Consider the following 9,533-nt stretch of genomic DNA (forward strand, 5'->3'; position numbering starts at 1 on the left):
TAACAAGCAATTTTAAACACTAGATACTAAGTTTTGTTATCTCTCTCTTGAAGTTAGGTGATAATTGATAAATGACATCTAATCTTAGAAAAGAAATATTAATTGGGTAACCTTTGATAGAGACATAAAATATTTCCACATGATGAAAGTGTTCAGAAAATTCGTTCAAGAGTTTCCCTTTTTGAAGTGTCACTGACGTATCCATGAACAAAAGAATTGTATATGTATATAAATCGTGTTTTATGATAAAAAGATCTCGCTCTATGTGTGGTATTGTTGCCAATGGAATTTTATGTGAAATATGTGAGGAACAAATAAAACCTCTTTAATATCATCCGCTATGTTGCTTTTAAAAAATCGGCGTTTAACCAACAATTAATCGATATAATTCTTAACAACAACGCACTGTCACGGAAACCTATCGTGTTATATTCAATAGCGATAAAAACCAGGAAGTTGGTATTAGTTTGAAAGATATAAGTATATCCATATGTTTATTAAAGAAATATAAAGATTACAATAGCTGACATTAGAAGTGATTAAGCAATAACTAGTAAAGATAAGAATGCGATGGAAGACAATTATCTTAATAACTTAAACAAGATATTGCTAAATGACAAAAAAATATGAAAAAAAATTGTTCTTAAGCTCACTAATAACTGTTTAAGGATGGCTTTTTGATGACGTGATTTAATTTTATTATAAAAATTTAATTATATTTCTTTGAGCTGCTATTTTGGCTCACATCCAATGTCGGTCGGTTAATTGAACGCGAATTCGAGATGGAGAAGGCTCAGGTATTTTCTCGCTATTAACACGCCTTAAACTTTTTGGAACGTTGCAATTTTCAATATTTTGCACAACAATTACCAAACTTGCGTTTATGCTTAAGAGAAATCACGCAATACGGTGAGTAACGATTTCGTAATAGAAAGCCTGACTAAGTCACTGTGTCCAGAGCACCTGTTTAAGTTATGGTGTTACATTTCCAAAAAAGAAAAGGAAAAACATAAAAACGTAAGCCGTCAGCAGAACTATGTCATAAAATTAACTTTTTATTAACGGTTCCATACAAGCCAATTGGACCAAATGTCGAGAGACAATATTTTCTTTACTAAATTTATTACAGGTGTTTGAACTCTAATATATTATTATATTGGACTATATGTATATTAAATGAAGTAGGGACAATGACCATCGGAACTTCAAATATAATAGGATTTATGTGCGCGATGTCCTGTATACATAATTCCGAGTACAGTCGTGCAAGCGCGTATATCAATAAAGGCCAAGTTAGTATGCCACAATTAATATTCACTAAGCAGTCGCGCATCCTGAATCCATGATTGGAATATCAGCGACGACCACGTTAACCTGACCCATAAGCTAATAGCTATTGTTTGTAAAACTGATGGTAACATTTTGGGCATGCCGTCGTTGCATCACTTGCAAGTGCGTCTTCAACGAGATGGATTTTATAGCAAAATAGCATCTGTCTGATAAAACATAGAGGACATTATTGGACATTTTGCTCGCCGACATTATTAAGGAAGGTTGAAATTTTTAATGCAGCTTGGGATGTTACGAGGTCTGCTCGTCACCGATTACGCAAAGAATTTATAAGGTTAAATCCATATGCTCCGCTGATTTTAACTACAAAATGTGACCAATTATCTCGTTCTATTAACATATTAAGTTATTCGTTAAACTCCTGTATAGTCATTAGTCTATACTTTACACTGCCCCGTCGTTACTTTTACTTTCAAAGTGGAGCTACGATCGGTCACGACCAATTAAGTTTTTGTGACTATTCAATACGGAAAACGGAGCCTTTGACTCATCAGTTTACTGTAAAGGTCAAGATATCTTGCGAATGGAATTTGTGGTTTTTTGACGCTTTAACGAAGTTGATGTATGGCCTTCAGCTTATAAACATTAATATTCCTTGAACCAAAAGCCCATTTGGTCTACGAGTTGAGCGTCTGTCTGTTTTTTACTGTGGCCAATTAATACAAAACCTGTCTTGACTTTTTGGTCTAGCAAATATTTTTTTTATAAAATCACTGAGTTTATTTGCTTCATTAAAGTGTGAAAATTGTTATCAGTTTTAAAAGTTATAATTGAAAATATAACAGTACTCGTGTGGTTATAAACATATTGTTTCAGGATTGTCATTTTTACGCACGTTTTTTTTTTTTAATCCGTCTAAAATATACGATAAATAGAAATCATTGTTCTTATTACCCCATTAAATCATCATGCTTTCGACACTCGATGGCTTCAGTAATGTTTACAGATGGCAAACAAATCGCTGCCATCTCGCAAATAACGATTTCGTTCGTCGCCCTACAAGCGGGTACCGTTCGCATTACCATTTACAGAGGCCTGTTTGGAATTGGAACGTGCGTATATGGATTAAGAAGTTTAAAATTTGAATTAATCAAATATTCATAAAATTGAAAAGGTCCAAATGTTATAGACAAGCATTTGGGTTATATATTGTTTTTCTTTTAATCGCGCTGTCTGTGTAACACTTTCTAAGCACTTCAAATCTGAAAAAGGCTAATAGTGTTTATAGTATATAAAACGTTACATATAACGATGCAATAAACAGTCAAATTAATTTTTATGTTTGCCAAACAGCCTTCAAAATGTTATCAAATCAACTGACGATGTTACAACATAGTTAATAAAAATTTACGTTATTACGCAGACGTTACAGGGAATCCTGTAGGTCACTTTCGAAGCGCTTACGCCACTCACATCCATGTACGAGTCCATTCATATAAATCAGATTACGTTCATCTCGATAAACATAATTTTATATTGACAAATATATTTCAATCGCCGTTATTTTAAAGTTACATCTTTTCCAAACTATATGTTAATTTTTCCGAGTGTTAAACTGTCTAAAAATAATTCACTTCTTAGTTTTATATATGTATATAGAATTGAAATGAGATCATCTATTTCTTATTTTGTTCGACCGAACGCTGCATTCAAAGACCAGAGATATGTTAACGTGCTATGTTTCAAATTATTAAGCAAACACGGGTTACAAATCTCACTAACATTTTATACGTTAGTCTGTATGTGTCTGTTGCTCAATAGCCAACGGTTTTCAATATATAATACATTTGAGTGATTTAACGATAGTTATACATATTTATTTATTTTAATTGAATTTATTTCAATATTATTCATATTAATTGCATTAAATAAAACATAAATTTCAATAAGTCATACATTATAATTTAAATTTGATATTTATTCATTTGTATGGAGGAAATTTTTAACATAACATTTTAAGTTGTGTTTTTTTTTACATGCATTACGTTCACTGCTTCACATATTTTCTATTATACAATAGAAAATACCTTTTAATTATAATTGGTACCGTTCACACTTTCATAGTTTATTTTAATTAAAATATAATTAAATAATCCAGACACATGTGAGACGCGAATGTATAACTTGTAATATTCTATATCTCTTACGCAAACATGAATTTAGATCAAGTAAATTATACCCATGCGATTAATTATAAGATATTCTAGTATTAGAGGCCAACGACTCTACACGTAGTGTTTGTTACAAAACATTTCTTTAATCTTTTTAACATTACAATAAAATATTATTGAGGAAGCTGATGCATTTCTGATTTCTTAATATCACAGTACGTTTTGTGTTTAGGCTCTGGTGGAGAATGTAGTGTTAGGAAATGAAATAACTTCAAAAACTATTCCGTTATGTATATGTATATATATATATATATATATATATATATATATATGTATATATGTAAGCTTTTTTCATATCATATTAGGTCTTTTTTTTATTATACTTAAGTATAATTTGAGAATTTAGACGTATTTTTTAAAGGGTTAATGATAACAGCAATTATGTCAGTAGATTCACAGCTACCCAGGTCATATAGCCTCTTATTTTCTCAAACCATATAAATCTTTGAAGGTCCATACCAGTTTCACTGTCGCTATGTTTAACTGAGAAGTTAACTGTGTGAGGAATACAACAACCTATTTGCATTTCATTAACTGCTTATTAGAAGCTTTCACTTAAATATAATATATATTCTTAGTTAAGCTGAGAAATTCGAAGGTTTTTCACCGTCCCAATAAGAAAACAAGATTTAAAGAATCAGTGACGACACAAAGGTACAATCGTTTAAAAAAATATTTTATCGTTTTCAAACCTTTCATTGGTTTTCTGTTATTTAAATACTCGTAGTATTATATTGTAAAGCACCAAAATTTATTAAATCAGAAATCTATGTCCAAAAACTATTAGCGCAGTGTGTTTTGAAGGTTTACTTAATAACGATTCTAATTACTGCAACTGGATGGATCTTAAACTACAATCATTAAAAGAATTTTACAGAACATTTTGCACACAAAAAATAAGATCAACAAAGGAAGGAGACCAGAGCCGAGACAATCTTTATATAAGTACTTCCACTGAAGAGTCGATCACTTCCTATAGTTGTTTTTGATGCGTAATTGCTTAGAAAGTTCCATGGTTAATAGCGAGACAAACAATGAAAAGTTTTTATTGAACAAAACTATACATACTATAATATACATACTTAAAATTGGTGAGAATTTTATAGTTCCTTCTTTGTTTTGTTCATCGAAGTTTTATTAAAAAAAAAACTGTAAATATTTTATATAAGTAAGTTCTTAAATCTAAAAGGAAATTATTTATATTAGCAGTTTTAGCGGAAAGTCAGATTTGGCTTTTAGCTTTGCCAATTTCCATCAAAGTTGTTTTAAGTTACATTCATATTGTTATTTTATTCAGATTAATAGATAAAACTATGTTTGAATTTTGCATACTAAAATTTTATTTTACTGACTCTACTTAATTAATAAGTTAATTTAAATAACGAAATCCGTCCAATCACAACTAAGGAAAAAATAAAAATCACAACTAAGAAAAAAATAAAAAGAGAAAAAAAAATAATATAAAAATTGTAATTTCAATAATGTAATTAAAAGCTTACCACAAAAAAATATATAGAAAAAAAAAATCCAAAAATAAATTCACTTCACCAAGAATATGAAAGCCACGAGTTAATTTAGCACTTCTTATAGTTATCTCAACTATGTTATTTAAATTCCAACCGTTAAAGTGTATAATCGCGTTTGCCGCCGTAATAAAGAGACGCGCGTGTTTGCGCCGCTGGGTTCGTCACTACTTTGCCGCAACGCGAGATCATGTATTGCCCACTGCCTAACATGAACGACACAATTTGAATAAACATTCAATCAAACTATGAAAACTTCTCCAATATTATTATTAATTGCAAATTTATCGTCATTTATGATAGTCGTATTATTTTGTTCATCAGCATATTAGGCGCATTTAATATAGAGCTTACAGAAGTGTATAAATATGTCCATAAATACGTGTACTTTCGGAAGTAAATAAAAACTATTATTGTCTTTGAAAACCGTAAAGATTACAATATTCGCTAATAAAGATAACGTCTTTTCTATTCTGCATACTTTTGTTTAATGTTTGATATTAAAATTATGTTAAGCTCGTCTAAAATAAGTACAACAAGAGGAAAAATTCCAAGCATCAAGCAGATATTCTAAAAATCAAATAGAAAAATATATTTTCACATAAAACATAACTTCTTTCTGTAAAACTTTAGATTTCTGTGAGTGATAAAAGCGTAAATTAACCCGTTAATAATAATTTAACACAGCACAAGTGCAACTTATGTAGTAAGCGTCGGCTAAAGGCATTTATTTTTGATGTAAGGCTAGCTACATTTAAGTCCAGATATCTTCCGCCCTATGGGTGATTAAAATATGTTGAAAAATATAATGGTCCCACTTCATTCCGGGTGGTCAACTTATACCAGATGCAGTACATTAATATTACTGACCTCTACCTTCGAATCTTTACATCAGGTACAGAGAAAATAAAGATATTAATGGAAATATCTTCATTTACGCACTCAAATGTATATTTTTTAATAGATATTGAATTTATTGCAGATAGCGAGTTAACGAAGCAAAATCATAATAATTATATAAATAGTTATGAATTATTTAAATGAAACTAATATTTTTCGGATTGCGTATATTATTATATTAAAAATTACATACTCCCGACGTTTCGGTTACTTTGCAGCAACCGTTACCACGGTGGTAATCCGAAGAATATTAGGTTCATTTAAATGAGTACTCGCGAAGGTCTGAGAACTTATTGGTTATTAATTTTATTTGCATGCAAAAATATTAATTTTAGGTGAATTTTCAAAAACGACCAATTACCTTTTAGTATTCAATTTATGGAAACAAAACTTTCACTAACACTTGAACACAGAAAAAATTCATAATTGTTTACGAACCGCACGTTTGATTAAATATTTGTTGATGCCCATAAAGTATATAAGATAACTGGTATTAAGGTATGGAGGGCGAAGCGGAGAACACAATCGTTACCTACATATTTTGTCTCTAGAGTCTAAAGAGAGACGCATCTTAGAGAAATCTTTAAACAAACGGAATTTAATGACGTGCACATATTTCATACTAACGGCAACCCGCAGCTTCGTTCGTGGATATCGAAGTTACGGCTTAATCACGCAATATGTTTATATTTTTTGTTATGCCACTACACAAAAAATATATGCTAAATTTTATGTCGTTACAGATGTTCTTGCATAGTACATTAACATTTGATCCATGTTAACTTTCGCTTTTTTATGCCAAATAAATTTGTTTCTTTGAAAACTAAACGATTAAGATTGCGCCCGAACAAAAAGTTATCACTATGTTAAATTGGATATTTGATAAAAATATTTGCCAAAAATATTTTACGGTACCTTTATTGGATACTTTTTTCTACTTTTACTATAGTATGTTATAGTATTATATTTTATATTTCTTTCATGGACGTTGAAAATTGCATTGCTTTGACGTCACACTTTCATGATAATTGCATGCTACACATACAACATGCATGCCGGAGATTAGGTCTGAATTGCATTTCTCGCAAACCATCCAGTTCTGCAGTGAAATTGATAACCATTTATACATTCTTTTAATCAGAAATATAATAAAATGCCGGTAACAGCACATAAGTTACAGTAATGTCCGTTTTAATTTAAAAATTATCTTGGTTTGATCAATTTGGAAAATTTCATATAATAAAATCATTTATAAAAATTCAATTAAAAATCTCTCTTTTTATTGATGTTAATTGAACATAGGAAATCGAAGATAACTTATGTTTTCATAATACTCTTCATAGAAACACATTTCGCATTTTATATACATGTAACACAGCACATGTTATTACGTAATAAATATTTATATGTATTTCATAGAACACTCGATATGTCGTGATTTGACAACGTGTCCGTAACCAATAGTTAGTGCTGTCCACCTTCGGGGAAGTAACGGTTCTCCCTTATAAAGACAGTAGACGATGACGCATTACAAATAGAAGAATCGTTACCATTAATATATATTTTAATTTAATCTATATAACTAATACATTTCTGTGAGTTGCAACAAATTTTCTTTGTATTCTAAATCTAAAATAGCGATGTTGTTGAAAACAAAAAAACGCTATTAAAATTCAGTTCTGTTTATAAAACGAAATGTAATTATGAGCACAAAAAATAACACATGTTTGAGAATGTAATACAATTGTAAAACAACTTCGCTTATCACATAACTAGTTAACGATTTCACATTTCGCGTAACGACGTCATAAACACTTACTTAAAACAAGTCATTTTAAACGATGCTTCACAGTTTAGGATTATTATTTTGTTAATTAAAAACTCGATGTGGAAAAATTAGTACTTTTTTTCGTACCGTGTTAAAATCTTAGCTATACGTTCGCGTGTTCAAGCACGCGTGGGATATAATGATCAGTGAAAGTGCTAAGAATTATTCGGTGTATGCTTGCTGGACTACTGGCCTACAGACCCATTTATGTAGTGCTATCTCTTTTATATAATTGGAAGACTACCAGTCTAAAAGCATTAACAAACACGTAGACTTAGAATAAGTCTAGAGTAGTTTTTTATTCTATAATTTTGAATATTATAATGAGAAACCAAAACTTTTTCTTCAAATATCTGTGAAACGTTCCGAAAACCTTGCATCAATTTTAAGTATATGGCAAAACCGCCTAAAACCATCATTATATTTGACCTCAATTACGATAAAGACCCAATGAAAAATTTATACCTGAGTACAAGATCCAAAATTCAGGGTCCTTGACGCTACCGTCATTATAACTAGTAATATCATGTCTTACACAAAACTTGCTGTTTAAGAAAATATAGAAATAAACATTTTTAAATAATTAAGAGTCAACAAAGAAAGAAAAAAATCATAAGCATAAAATACGAAATATTTAAAAACAGTCATTTAGGTCTTGCTCTTTCAGATAATGAAATGAGCAAAACAATAGAGCAGGCTATAACTGTTAGAATTACACACTGTAGAGTGATGTTTCACAGAAATACAATATGTGGAAATAGATTGCAAAGTTTTTACATTTAAAGAACAAGTTTTATGACGCTCTTGTATAATTTAAAAAGTTCGCGAAAAAATTTAATCAAAATTAATAATAATGAATAAATTATTAAAACCCTTTCGACACGCGTTGCAGTGGAATGGCTTTTACGATAAAAATACATATTTCTATTATTGGCTGTTAATTAAGGGAGTCAAAAACATATTTTCGAATTGAGAACTTCATCCCTTTTAAAGTCGTAACAAAGTAACCTAAGATTCTCATTAACCACCCGATAGACAAATTCCTATCACTATTGGTCTAGCCGTTCTAGAGATTAGCCGAGACAAACAGACTGACAGACACAAAAATTATAAATTAAATTTTTAATTTATACTTCATTTTTATTTATTAGTACATTGCTATATATATATATATATATATATATATATAACAAAAAATGTAACACAACTTACTGTAATTTTAAAAGTCATCAATCTTTGCCAGTTTCGCTACAAACTGAACGGTTAAAATGTTTACTAGAAATAAATACATGTAAGGATTATTTAATTAAATAACTAAATCCATTTTCTGCTACATAATCTATTCGGTTTCATTTCTTCTCGCTTTATATTGCAACAAGGAAACTTAACATATCTATACGTTGAAACAAAAAAATATTTTTTTCTAATTAAATATATGTAATATTACTACTTTTTCAATCTATGCTTTAATTACAAATAAGAACTCACGTTTTTGTAAATTCTCAAACTTTAGTCCACTTTTCGATTTCTTTTCAGTAGAATCCATATAATAGCAGGATTATTGTTTTTTATAAAGACATCCGTTAAAACTTAAACAAATGTGAATTGTTGATATGATTTAAATTGCATAGTGACGAAAGAACGTAATCGTCAAAATCATCTACAACAAATCTCTTATTGGAAGGACTATATTTTAAATTGACTCAAATTTTTTAAATTATATACAAATCAGATTCTTCAAACCTACACATTATAATCCTC

The 9,533-nt window shown here is 29.7% G+C and overlaps 1 protein-coding gene across 1 annotated transcript in view; it reads right to left on the bottom strand.

The window, feature by feature from the left end:
* LOC116779101 (uncharacterized) overlaps positions 1 to 5,195 on the bottom strand; it is a 90,567-nt gene extending 85,372 nt beyond the window's left edge. Inside the window, exon 1 of the mRNA XM_032673269.2 lies at positions 5,021 to 5,195. The gene's annotated coding sequence lies outside the window, so the exon portion shown is untranslated. The remainder of the gene's footprint in view (positions 1 to 5,020) is intronic.
* Positions 5,196 to 9,533: the final 4,338 nt, after the last annotated feature.

Source organism: Danaus plexippus, chromosome 6 (genome assembly GCF_018135715.1).
Source record: "Danaus plexippus chromosome 6, MEX_DaPlex, whole genome shotgun sequence".
NCBI classification, from domain to species: domain Eukaryota; kingdom Metazoa; phylum Arthropoda; class Insecta; order Lepidoptera; family Nymphalidae; genus Danaus; species Danaus plexippus.